Genomic DNA, 14,141 nt, shown 5'->3' with positions numbered 1-14,141 from the left:
TCCCAGTTCCTTCTACCTCCCTCCTTGCCTCTCTCCCTCCCTCCTATGCACCCAGCCACCCACCTATCCCACCCCCAGTCCACAGAGAGGGTGATGCCTTCCAGGAGGGTCAACAAAATCTGTCAAGTCATTTGGAGTAGGGACTAGGCACTCCTGCCTCTAGGTTAAGGGAGTAACCCTCCATGGGGAATATGTTCTCCAAGTCCTTTTGTGCACCAGACATACATCCTGGTTCCACTATCAGAAGTCCCTTAAACTGCCCAGGCCTTTTAACTGGGACCCATGTTCAGGGAGTCTGAGTAGGTCCAATGCTGGTTTCTCAGCTATTAGTCTGGGGGCCCATTAGCTCCTCTTTATTCAGGTCAGCTGTCTCTGTGGGTTTCTGTAGCCTGGTCTTGTCCTCCCTCTCTGCATGTGGATTCCAGTTTGGTTCAGTGTTTAGCTGTGGGTGTCTGCTTCTGTTTCCATCAGCTACTAGATGAGGGCTCTATGATGGTGGATAAGTTAGTCATCAATCTCATTATCAGGGAAGGGCATTTACAGTAGCCTTTCCACTGTTGCTCAAATTATTAGTTGGGGTCAGTCTTGTAGGTCCCTGAACATTTCTCTAGTCAATTTTCTCTTTAAACCTATAATAGCTTCCTCTTTTATGGTATATATCTCTCTCTTTTTTTTTCTCTCGTCTATTCCTCCCCTCACTCAATCTTCCTAGTCCCATGTGCTTTCCTCTCCTTCCTTTCTCTTTCTCCTAGCTCACTCTCCACTCACTGCTCCCCCACCACCAATATGCTCAGGAGACCTTGTTCCTTTCCCCTTCTGTGAGGGACCTTGTATGAATCTCTTAGATTCCTCCTTGTATCCTACTTTCTCTGATGGTATGAATTATAGGTTGGTCCTTTGCTCTGTGTCTACAATCCATATATGAGTGAGTACATATCATATTCCTCTTTTTGTGACTGGGTTACCTCACTCAGGATGGTTTCTTCAAGTTCCATCCATTTGCCTGCACATTTCAAGAATCCATTGTTTTTCTCGCACAGGGTAGTATTCCATTGTATAATTGTGCAGTTGAGGGACATCTACGTTGCTTCTAGGTTCTTGCTATTACAAATAATAATGCTGCTACAAACATAGATGAACAGATGTCTTTGTTGCATGGATGTGGATAATTTAGCCTAAGAGTGGAATTGCCAGGTCCTGTGGTAGACTGATTCCCATTTTCCTGAGGAACCGCCATACTGATCTCCAAACTGGCTGTATAAGTTTGCACTCCCACCAGCAGTGGAGGAGTGTTCCCCTCCAGCATAAGTTGTCATTGGTGTTTCTAATTTCAGCCATTCGGACAGGAGTAAGATGGAATCTCAGAGTTGTTTTCATTTGCATTTCCCTGATAGCTAAGGATGTTGAGCACTTTCTTAAGTGTCTTTCAGCCTTTTTGATTTCCTCTATTGAGAATTCTCTATTCACTTCTGTACCCCATTTTTAATAGGGTTATGTGGTGTTTTGTTGACTAGTTTCTTGAGTTCTTTGTCAGATGTGGGGGTGGTGAAGTTCTTTTCCCACTGTGTGGGCTGCCTTCTTGTTTTGTTGGCTGTGTCCTTTGCCTTACAGAAGGTTCTGTGTTTCAGGAGGTCTTTGATCCATTTGGACTTAAGTTTTGTGTATGGCAATAGACATGGGTCTCTCTGCAGTCTTCTACACACCATCAACCAGTTAGGGCAGCACCATTTGTTGAAAATGCTTTCCTCTTTCCGTTATATACTTTTAGCTGTTTTGTCAGAAATCAGGTGTTCATAGGTGTGTGGGTTAATATCAGAATTTTTTATTTGATTCCAATCATCTACCTGTCTATTTTTGTGCCAATACCACTCAGTTTTCATGACTATAGCTCTATAATAGAGCTTAAAGTCAGGGATGGTGATGCTTCCTGAAGTTCTGTTATTGAAGGGTTGTTTTGGCTATCCTGGATCATTTGGTTTTCCGTGTAAAGGTGTGTATTATCCTTTCAAGATCAGTGAAGAATTTTGCTGGGATTTTAATGGTGATTGCACTGAATCTTTAAATTGCTTTTGGCAAGATTGCCATTTTTACTATGTTGATCCTATCTATACAAGAGCATGGGGGATCTTTCCATTCTCTGGTTCCTTCTCAATTTCTTTCTTTAAAGATACAAAGTTCTTGCTTTCACTTGTTTGGTTAGCATTACCCCAAGATATTTTATGTTGTTTGTGGCTATTGTAAAGGGTGATATTTGATTTCTTTCTCAGCCCCTTTATCGTCTGTATATATTAGGGCTACTGATGTTTTTGAGTTTACCTTGTATCCTGCCACTTTGCTGAAGGTGCTTATCAGCTGTAGTAGCTCCCTGGTAGAGTTTTTCAGGTTCTTATGTAAACTATCATATCACCCACAAATAGTGACTGACTTCTTCCTTTCCAATTTGTATCCCCTTGATGTCCTTTTGTTGTCTTATTGCTGTAACTAGTACATCAAACAATATTGAACAGATCTGGAGAGAGTGGGCAGCCTTGTCTTGTTCCTGATTTTAGAGGAATCACATTGAGATTCTCTCCATTTAGTTTGATGTAGGCTGTTGGTTTTCTGTACATTGCTTTTATTATGTTTAGGCATGTTCCTGTTATTCATGATCTCTTCAAGACCCTTATCATGAAGAGGTGTTGGATTTTGTCAGAGAATTTTTCAGCATCTAGTGAGATGATCATGTGTTTTTTTCTTTTTCAGTTTGTTTATACGGCAGATTACATTGGTGGATTCTTTTCATTATACCATCCCCAAATCCCGGGATGAAGCCTACCTATTCATTGTGGTTGATTTCTCTGCTGTCTTCTTGGATTCAGTTTGCCAGTATTTCATTGAATAATTTTGTATCAATGTTCTTGAAGGATATTGGTCTGTAGTTTTCTTAGTTATGACTTTGTATAGCTTGGGTATCAGGGTAACTGTAGCTTAGCAAAAAGAGTTTGGCAATTAACCTTCTGTTTGTATTGTATGGAACACTTTGAGGAGTATTGGTATTAGCTCTTCTTTGAATTTCTGGTAGAATTATGTACTGAAACCATCTGGCCCTGGGCTTTTTTTTTTTTTTTTTTTTTTTTTTTTTTTTAATTAGGAGACTTTTGATGACTGCTTCAATTTATTTAGGCATTGTAGGTCTATTTAAATTGCTTATTTGGTCTTGGTTTAATTTTGGTAAGTGATATCTATCCAGAAAATTGTTTATTTCTGTTAAATTTTTGAATTTTCTGGAGTAAACATTTTCAAAGTATGACTTGAAGATTCTCTGTATTTCCTGTGTCCATTGTTATGTCTCTCTTTTAATTTCCAATTCTGTTGATTTGAATGTTTTCTGTCTGTCTTTTGGTTAGTTTGTCTATCTTGTTGATTTTCTCGAAAAAATCCAACTCTATGCTACATTGATTCTTTGTATTGTTTTCCTAGTTTACACCGTATTGATTTCAGCCCTCAAATTGATTATTTCCTGGGGTATACTCCTTAAGGGTGAGTTTACTTCTTCTAGAGCTTTCAATTATGCTGTTAATTCTCTAGTGTGACTATTCTCCATTTTTTTCATGTGGGCCCTCAGGGCTATGAACTGTTCTCTTAGCACTGCTTTCAAAGTGTCCCATAAGTTTGGGTATGTTGTATTTTCTTTCTCATTGAATTCTATGAAGTCTTTAATTTCTTTTGTTATTTCTTACTTGACCCAGGTCTGGTCCAATTTTGCTTTGTTCAGTTTCCATGACTTTGTAGGGTTTCTGCAATTTGTATTGTTGTTGAATTCCAAATTTAGAGCATGGTGGTCTGATAAGATACAGGGAGCTATTCCAATTTTCCATCTGTTGATGTTTGTTATATTGTTCAGTATGTGGTTGATTTTGAAGAAGGTTCCATGTGGAGCTGAGAAGAAGGTATATTCTTTTGTGTTTGGATGGAATGTTCTACAGATGTCTGTTAAACCCAATTGGGACATAATTTCTGTTAGTTCTTTCTGTTTCTTTGTTAAGTTTCTTTCTGGTGGTCCTGCCTAGTGGTGAGAGTGGGGTGTTAAAGTCTCTAATTGTGAGTGTGTGAGATTTCATGTGATTTTTGAGCTTTAGTAATGTTTCTTTTATGAATGTAGGTCCTTTTGTATTTGGAGAACATATGTTCAGAATTGAGACTTCATGCTGATGGATTTCTCCTGTGATGAATATGAAATGACCTTCTTCATCTCTTTTGATTGGTTTTAGATTAAAGTCTAATTTGTTAGATATAAATATTGCTACACCAGCTTGTTGGGTGCATTTGATTGGAAAGTCATTTCCTGCCCCTTAACTTTGAGGTGACATCATCTGTCTTTGAAGTTGAGGTGTGTTTCTTGCATTCAGGAGAAGAATGCATTCTGTTTTCGTATCCATTCTTTTAGCCTGTGTCTTTTTATAGGCAGTTAAGACCATTAATATTGAGGGATATTAATGGCCATTGATTGTTAATTTTTGTTTGTTTTGGATTTGTTGTTGCTTTTGGTATTGTGTGTGGATTTCCCATTTATCTTTTGCCTCTTGGTAAAGTGGGATTATGCATTGCTTATCTTTTTGTGGGTGTTGTTAATCTCCTTGGGTTTGAGTTTTCCTTACAGGACTTTCTGTAGGGTTGGATTATTTGATCTATATTGTGGGTTTGTCATGGAATAACTTGGTTTCTCCATCTACAGTGATTGAAAGCTTTGCTGGGTGTAGTAGTCTGGGCTGTCATCCATGATCTTTTAGTGTTGGCAGAATATCTATCTGGACCTTCTGGCTTTCATAGTATCCATGGAGAAGTCAGGTGTAATTCTGATAGGTTTGCCTTTATATGTTACTTGGCCTTTTTTCCTCACTGCTCTTAACATTCTTTCTTTATTCTGCAATTTGGTGTTTTGATTATTATGTGTCAATGGGACTTTCCTTTTTGGTCCACTCTATTTAGCTTCTTGTACTTTCATTGGTGTGTCTTTCTTTAGGTTGTGAAAGTTTTCTTCTATGATCTTGTTGAATATATTTTCTGCACCTTTGAGTTGGGTTTTTCACCTTCTTCTATACCTATTATTCTTAGGTTTGGCCTTTTCATGGTATCACACATTTCCTGGATAGTTTGTGTCAGGAATTGTTTGGACTTAAGATTTTCTTTGGTCGATGATTCTGTTTTTCTTAGTGCATCTTCCATGCACGAGGTTCTCTCTTCCATCTCCTGTATTCTTTTGGTTATACTTGCATCTGTAGTTCCTCATTGTTTGCCTAACTTTTCTGTTTCCAGCACTCCATCAGTGTGTGTATGTGTTTGTGTGTTTGTGTGTGTGTGTGTGTGTGTGTGTGTGTGTGTGTTGTATTTATTTCAGCTTTCAAATCTTGTACTGTTTGAATTGTTTCTTGCAATTTTGGGTTTATTTTTTCTTCTATTTCTTGCAGTTTTTTCTTCCATTCCTTTGTGGGATTTTCTCATTACCTCTTTGAGGTTCTCTGTCAACAATGTCAAGTTGTTTTTAGGGTCATTCTCTTCTGCTTCATCAGTGTTGGGATGTTCAGGTCTTGCTGGCATGGAGTCCTTAGTCTCTGGTGGCATCATATTGATCTTTCTGTTGTTGACTGCTTATAATGTTGTCTACCCATCTCTTCTTCCAGTGCATACTGGTAGGGTCTCTCCCTCTGCTGGTGGGTACAGGATCAAGGTTCTCTCTGGTGGGTGCAAGTAGGTCCAATATTTTGATGGCTCTCCTACTCCAGAGAGTGGTGGTAGTATTCCTCCTGTGGTTGGAGGCAGGATCAGGACACTGGCAGACTCCAGATGGGCCAGTCTTCTAGGGTAGGCTCCCCTGCAAGCAGTCCTCAGTTCTTTGTTCTCAGGATGCTCTGAGACCCAGAAGACAGGGTGGGAAAAAAAGGAATGACCTGGAAGCCTCAAAATAGATATGCTTTGAATTGGAAGGAGACATTTCTGGGTGTGTTGGTACTTTCTTAAATTTATACTGAACAAGCTCAAGTCCAGAGAAGGAAGGCAACTTAAAAACTATGGATTTCAATATTTAATAATGTTGTCTGTGTGCTAAACACACATGTATGTATACAATTTAGGTACATAAACACTTACACACATCTATCATCTGTCTGTCTGTCTGTCTGTCTGTGTGTCTGCAATTTGTTAGAGGGGCTTACAGGCTATGGTCCAGCTAGTCCATAAAAGCCTGTATACACATGAAAAGTCCACAACTCCAATATCTGTTCAGTCTGATGTCTCAGATTGTCTTCAGTATATATCAGAATCTCAAAGAAGTAAGTTTTATCACTGAGGAAATGGATTTGCCAGCAAGAGTGAGAGCAAGCAGGCAAAAGAAGCAAGATTTCTTTGTCTATGTGCAAGGACAGTGTGTAGCCTTGATTAAAGTTGGATATTCCAACCTCAAAAGATGAAGATGTTTGGTATGTCTTCTAATTTCCAATGATTCAATCAAGAAAACTTCCTGTCAGGTGTATCCAGCCACACTTGGATTTTAGTAATTTCAATATAGTCAAATTGACCATCATCGTTTCCCTACATGTTAGGGTAACAGATAGAATAGGATGGCAGAGGAGTAGTTGGAGGAGAAATAACTAACTCTTATGATACTTGAAAAACTACATGGATACCCACCATTCTACCAGCTGTGCATATCAATCTATGTATATAATTATATCAAAAGTTTAATTGGAGTTACCCTACAGGGTGGGTAATACTCCTTCCAGAAGCCATATGTCACCAAGTAAACATCCCAAGTGTGTTATACCTTTCCTCAAGCTGTTAGAGTGTTATAGGGGCTCTTGTTATTGAGGGGGATAGCATCAGTTGTGAACATGATGAGCTATAATAATGACTGGTATGCCAAGATATGTCTTTGGGTACAATACTGTCACAAAATTAATGGGGCTAGCAAATAGTTTTATGATTGGATTTAAGACCTGTTTCACAGGTTAGTATATCCTGGTCCCTGAACAAATTACTTAATAGTAATTTGAAGTTTGATCAATTTCTTCGGTGTAGTGAAATATTCACTTTGTCTGTACCTGTGGCACTGACCATGCCCATTGGGTGTGGGGACAGGGGCAGATGTTACCTGAGGGAAGTAGGTCAGGGAAGGGGCCCCAGAGCTTGCTTTCACTTGCAGTATGGGAATAGAAGAGCATCCAGAGGCATCCTAGGGACCAGGAACCTGCCAGTGTTCATCTGTCTCTGTTGTAAGTTATTTCTCCCTAAATAAACATATATCCAGCCTATTTGTTTTTGCTGATCCTTATTAAACCACAATATCTGGTGTAAGAAGTGGGGTCTGTCTGATTTATGGTAAAAATATTTATTTCTAGTGAACTATTTCTATATGAAAATCTATTTCTCTTTACTATAAGTATTCTTCTAGTCCCAGTTCATGTAAACCAGTGCTGGCTTTGGAGTTGGATTTGGCTTTCCTTCTCTAAATTCAAGCATGTTGTTAAGATTACATGCACAGTTTCTGCCTTATATAAAGAAGCCAATTGATGTAAGGCAAAAGAAAACAAAATCTGGGGACTTATTTGCCTATATGCAATTTTCTCTCTGAAATCCTAATTTTCCCCATATAAATTTTCATGCTTATTGTTGCCTTTCCCTATATGCATACCTTAAAAGTTGAAAATTTTATATTGATATTGATGTTTAAGTTTTCCATAAGGAATAATAACAATTCCTAACAGAATCTTTGAACTCTCTGGAAAGAAGATGGGGGCCGCACTTCATCATTTCCACTTGACTCAGTCTGATGCATCTGGACTACAAACATCACCCTAAAACTGGTTTGGGACTGTTATGCTCGAGACAACCCCTGACTAGCTAGCTGTAATGGTGCACCTTCTTATTACACTCTGGACAGAGTTTAAAATAGAACTCCAGTCAAGCATTTCCTACCACACATAACTAACTACATATGTCACAGCCAGTCTTGTAGAGAAATTTGGTTGCTAAAAATTTTCTTCCTATAGGATCCCATGGAGTAATCATCATCCCATTTCAGCAGGAAGTAATCTTAAGACAATGACGCCACCATTCACTACTCTTGGCTTTTAGGGATAATATTCATCTTCATAGGGTCGGTTTTAGTTACTTCGGGTTGGGTAAGGAAGGTGATGCTTAGACTCGGGTATCTCTTTTAGACAGGTATAAGGTATGGTTGGGAAAGGTATGGCTTAGATGGAATATAGGTAGATTAGCCTATCTTCTTGTGAAATATTTTAGTAATAGTGAGATATTAGTATTATATGGCTTATATTGTTATAGATTCTTATATGTGGCAATCTATGTAAAATTAAGTTTATATTCCCTTCCCGGATAAATTGTATGTTATATTTTGTCATATTTTGTAAAAATCTTTACATTTATGATGCTTTCTGCACATTATCCTTATCATATTATATGTATGAATACTTTTACTTATGTTTAAGAATTTTGTATATAGATAAAATTTAGGATATATTTTTTTTTATCATGCTACACTTTATAGTTCTACCTCTGGTCAAGACATTTCTACTGTACCTCTGTTTTAGGGATTTACATGTATATATGTACATAGTTATATTGTTTAGGTATTTGTCCTTGCTTTACTCAGGGAAGTTTCAATCAGTTTTATAACTAGGTTCCGGAGTATTACAGATTATCTTCACCCATGTTTCCTATACCTATGAGATTAGTCATAGATGCTTAATCTTCAAACACTGCAGAACATGACGTTTAAATGTTTTAATATTAGTACTCCATTGACATGAGGCATTATTGCTCCCAACAGCATCATGCATTTTCCTGAAAGTATGTTGGACACTGTTGTTGCTCCTTCTGGAGTCCATCCTCACTTCGGCTAATGGCCTCTTGGGCAAAGAACTGCCCCCACCTTGACCACTGATTTGGACATGTGGTCCTATATGCTTGCAGGAGACAAACATAGAAGACTACTAAACCTTGCCAAATCAGGGTAAGACAGCCTTTCTACCTCCCTGTTTTTGTTGTGGTCTGTCAGGTACTTTAGGCCTTAGCCAAAACTGGTTGTACCAATGTTGCAATGAGACTTTGGGTGACTATCCAGGTAGCCTGCTGTTTCTGTCCTCACTGCACCTTTTAGAAGTTGGCCATCTGCACTTCCTGTCTACCCTAGTATTGTTATCTTCCTTCTTAGGTCTTTGATGAGGTTGAAGACTAAACTATCACAACTATTATTCTCTCTCCCTAGTTAGATATATTAGGTATTAGATTTAAGCTTTCCAACTTAGGACAACTCTATTGTAAACTCCATTATGCCTTCACCCTATGACTAGATATGTAGGTCTTAAATTTGTATGTTCTTGATTTTCCTTTTCTTAGGGCACACTTGTTATTCACTGTTTTGTATATAGTTTTGTATCAAGCATAAATCTTTTCTTTAGGCATAAAGAGGAATTGTAGTGAGATATACACTTTGTCTGTACCTGTGGCATTGACCATGCCCATTGAGGGTGGACAGGGGCGGTTGTTACCTGGGGGAACTAGGTCTGGGGAAGAGGCCTTGGAGCTTGCTCTTACTTGCAGTATGGGGATAGAAGAGCATCCAGAGGCATCCTTGGGACCAGGAATCTACTGGTGTTCATCTGTCTCTATTGTAAGTTATTTCTCCCTAAATAAGCATCTATTCAGCCTATTTGTTTTTTCCTGATCATTATTAAACCACAATACTTAGGTGGTACTGTTTTGATATTGTATTTTGTTTATTAGTGAAGATAGTGATTTTTATCATTGTGTTTAAGTGAAACATATTGTCCTATGTTGGATTGTTTCATATTCTTTTCTTAGTTCTTTTGTGGATCTCTTAAGTTGTAAGAGTTTTATTTGCTCATTCTTTTACCTTATTTTTATCCCAGTTTCTTACTGTCACTGATGCTTTAGACTGGGTGTGTCTTAATTTTAGTTATCAATTTTACATAGCCTAGAGTCATCCATGAAGAGAGTCTCAAAAAGGCATATTTTTAGATCAGCTTGGTGTGTGGTCTATCAGGTATTGTAATTTAAAAAGTGACTTGATAGAGAAACACATCATGTGACAGAGCACATGTGCAGGGGTTTTTATTAGGGGAAAGGGAATGGAAGAAGGTGTGCAGAGGGGGCTGGCGTCTGGGGACAGAGAAGAAGAGAAAAGAGAGCCAGAATGAGAGGGGAGGAGACAGACAGGCAGAGAACAAGAGATAGAGAGGTGGGAGGTGGGAAGGGCCCCTTTGAAAGGGAATGTAGTGAATGTGCACAGGTGGTGCTGAGTGGCTGCAGCGGAGGGTGCATCCTGTCAGAACCCCAAGGACAGGCCAGTACAGATGATTGAATACTAACATCAGGAACTTTCTTGATTCCATTAACTGACATGGGAAGGGGAAGCCTTCACATGAGTAGCACTATATTTGTGGTCCTAGACTGTACAAGAGCACAGAAAGCTAGTTGAGTATTGAGAAGGCATATGTTTATTCTCTTTCTGTTCTTGATTGTGGATGTGACTTGGCTGATTGTCAAGCCTCTGTCACTGTGACTTCCTTGAGCTAGTGACTGCAATCTAGAATCATGGGATAAAATAACTCTTTTTCCTCCTATGTTGCTTTTTAGTCAAGGTATTTTATCAACAACTAAAAACAGACTAAAACCTCTAAACATTAACATTGAGGGTCTTCAGGGTTAAGGAGACTGAAGTTCAGTGCCAAACACACACATCAGGCAGCTTGCAAGCACCTATAACTCCAGCTTTATTCGATCTCACATGCTCTTCAGGCCTCTGTTGCATGCACATATGCACACCTATGTATACATTTTTAAATTTTATTTTCTTAAGATTATAGTATAATGACATTATTTTCTTACTCTTTTATCCTTGCAAACCTTTCCTTATATCTCTCCTTACCTTTTTTCAAATTCATGACCTCTTTTTTATTAATTGCTGTTAAACACAGAAAAATAGACAGACAGGAAGACAGACAGACAGACAGACACACACACACACACACACACAAGTAGACTCCATGTTTTATTATTGTTGTTTTATTTTTGTACTTTTTAATTTTAAGAGAGGAAAATAATGTATACTTGAGTGAGTAGGACTTGAAAGGGGTTGGGGGAAAGAAAATAATATAATCTAAATATAGTGTATGAAAAATTAAAAAATATTCAGATTGCCAAATGTTTTCATTCTCTATTTTTGTCATTTATCCCTTTAGTCTTCAAATTATTAAAATCATTCATCCAATTCCAACATCTTATAAAGAAAGGACAATCCATTTAAAACAGAGAAAAGAACAGAAATTAAATATTGTTGTGTAAATGCTCGCTCTGCCTTGCATTTGAATTTCTAAAAGTTAGTATTCTACTTTCACTTGAGAATCTTCATATTTGATAATGAGTGCAAAAGTAAGTGCCTTTGCTGTCTTCTTTCTCTCTCACTACCACCTAGGAATGATGCTCAAAGGCTCTGACCCAATGCATGTATCCACCACCAGTATTTCAGAACTCCAAAGAGCATCACATCAAATAGGAGGATGTTCAAAACAGTATTTGCTTGCTACTGCAACTGGTACAGCAAATTAATTTTTCTGAGGTGATTGGCCTCTAGCCTGAATTTTTCTTCAACTGCCTCTATCAAATGGCATTAGAGTGTTTTCTATTGCTGTGAGGTTAATAGCATTTTCAGATTCTAATCTAGGCTCTGTAAAATTGTCATTTAAAAAAATTAATCAATAACACTCATTTTCCCACAAGTATGTCTAGCATGGCAGAGTCTACCACACTAGGCATTCCTGTCACTAAGTGTACCATCAGTGCATATTCCTGCATGACAAAAGCCAATAAATTCACCATGCTTGCAGGAATGCCATTTGTTCTTGATTTTAATTCACTCATGTGTTAAACATGGCCTGGAAGACTCAATGGGTAAAGGTATTAAATTACCCTGGAGCAAATATTTTCAGAAAAAGTCTTAAATATCTATTCATGTCTGTATTCTTACTTTTATCCCTCAATACACTGGACAATTGCTTTCTGGAGACAGTTTATTTTCACAGTTATGGGATGAATCACCATTTAACACTTTTGTTCCTAAGGTCCTCTATAGACCACATGCAAGCAGATCTATATGAGTAAGAATAGGGAGGGGTGCTTTTTAATAGTAAATTGGATAACACTAAAATACATGGAAATGTCAGAAACATGATAAATAGGAGAAACTAACAATAATGGGCTTTATTAATTATTACTTTCATTACATGAAAGAACAATTATGAATTATAATTATGACTCTGAATAGGACAATATTAAGAATTCATTTTTTTCTGTTCTTGGTCCCACAATTCTGTAATGGAAATATAAATTCATTTTGTAAAGAGAACCAAACTCTCAAGAGATTAACAAAAATCTTTTAACATAGAAGTGAATGTTTAATAAAATCATGGAAGGGATTGTTTATTCAGCTTGTTATGAAAGAACATGTGTAGCTCAAGGCAATTTCAGCCCCACTATGGATCGGGCATGATAATAAAGATCTTATTATATTCCAAAAGGATAAAAATAATAGTTTGTAATTCCTGTCTCAAAGGGACTATCATGAAATACAGTGTAGTAAGAGAGAAGTGGAGCATATAGGGCAGTTGAGAGGACAAAATTGTAGAAGGAGACTTCTCTATCTAGTCTGACCCCAGTAGACCAGTTCCTCTCTGCCCACTAGGTCCCGGTAGCTGCTTATAAGGTAACTACTCAGAGACTTAATATATAGTTATAATTGTTTGACCAATGGCTTATGCTTATTACTGGACAGCTCTCTCTTATAAATTAACCAATTTTTACTAATCTATGTATTAACATGTGCCTGTAGCTTACATGTGATACCCTTGTGTCTTGCTTCCCTGGTGGCTACATGGCTTTTCTTCACTTTGTCTTCCATCCACCTGTCTCTTTGTTTGGATTTCCTGCCTATCTAAATTCTGTCTGTCCATTGGTCTAAACAGCTTTATTCTATCAGCCAATAAAAGCCACACATATTCACAGCATACAGAAGGACACCCCATATCACAAACTGGCTACTACCTACTAGTCAGGAAAGGCTGCCAAGAAGAATATATGAATTGGATTCTGAGAGATGTAATAGTTAGTAAGTCTGTTTATAATAGAAGGCAAAACTGTATGTTAGCTTGGAAGCTGGAATGAGAATGGCATTTTAGAAAATTTCAGGATGGCTACAGTGTTGAGGGGGGGTTAATGTAGCAGGAACATTGAGTAGAGGCTAATTTTAAAGGTGTTTGCAACTGTTAGATTTGGGTTTTATTTCAATGTTGGTGTAAAACCATTGAAGGTTTTGAAGCATGTAAGATTGTTGTTGGTGTTGTACTGACAGCAGATGCATTTAAGAGATAATTTAAATGTTTTATTTTTTTTTTCTTACCACTTCTAACACAAATCATGTATTGCATGTCCCAATCACAAAAAAAGACACTTTAAATCATGTAAAATAGACCTATTTGTATGTAAGTATCTAAGGATATGAGTGAATTAACTCTAAATGTTGAGGAATTGCATAAAGATCTTTTTCCCAGTTAGTAAACCTTCAGTAGGCAAAACTACCTCTTTTAGCAAATTAATTTTGAGTTTCAGTCAAAACATATAATGAGATTTAATGATGAATTTAATACTTTTACCATTTTTCTTTTTTATTACATTTAGGAATTTCTAACTTTCACAGACTCACTCAACTTTTCCTTTCTAATCTGGTTTTCTCACTGCACTCTGAAGGTTATCTTTCCTCTAATCTACACACAGCATTATACTGATATTTGTGCACATTTTCTATAGTGATGACATGGACACTGGAAGCTTTGTATTATACCTCTTTCTGTAACTATCCAGATCCCTATGCACCAGAAGTGCTATAAAGATAGTGGGATTTAATGAATACAGCAACTATTTCTGCCTTTGTTTACAAATTAGATCCAGTGTCTTCTGAGGTATCAACACTTTTAGAACTATGACATATATTTGGATTTCCTACTTTCTCCTTTCTTGTCCCTTCCTATCCCTCCATCAGTCTTTGTAATAAAACCTCATGTTCATATGAG

The sequence above is a fragment of the Phodopus roborovskii genome, unplaced genomic scaffold (assembly GCF_943737965.1).
Source record: "Phodopus roborovskii unplaced genomic scaffold, PHOROB, whole genome shotgun sequence".
Taxonomy (NCBI): domain Eukaryota; kingdom Metazoa; phylum Chordata; class Mammalia; order Rodentia; family Cricetidae; genus Phodopus; species Phodopus roborovskii.
This window is presented reverse-complemented; position numbering follows the sequence as displayed.